The following is a 312-nucleotide window of genomic DNA, read 5'->3' as shown; positions in this document are numbered from 1 at the left end:
GCTTTATCTACCCATTTTTATTCAAAACCCATATGAATGATGGAAATACATATTCGATAAAGTCTAACTTATTGTTATTATTTTAAATTCTTATCAACATTTTACATTTTATTACATTTATTAATCTTTTACATTATCACCAAGTCGCAGAATATGTGAATAACGATAAAGATATACGCTGAAAAGCAATGCTTATTTACGCGTTCGTAAACCTTAGTCTAACAAAGCCAGATGCAAATTACGAAGCAGAACCAATTCACAACATTCAAATACAAATTCTCTCGCATCTCCCTAGACGCTGTAGGTCGGCCT

The sequence above is a fragment of the Penaeus monodon genome, chromosome 22 (genome assembly GCF_015228065.2).
Source record: "Penaeus monodon isolate SGIC_2016 chromosome 22, NSTDA_Pmon_1, whole genome shotgun sequence".
In the NCBI taxonomy this organism is placed as follows: domain Eukaryota; kingdom Metazoa; phylum Arthropoda; class Malacostraca; order Decapoda; family Penaeidae; genus Penaeus; species Penaeus monodon.
This window is presented reverse-complemented; position numbering follows the sequence as displayed.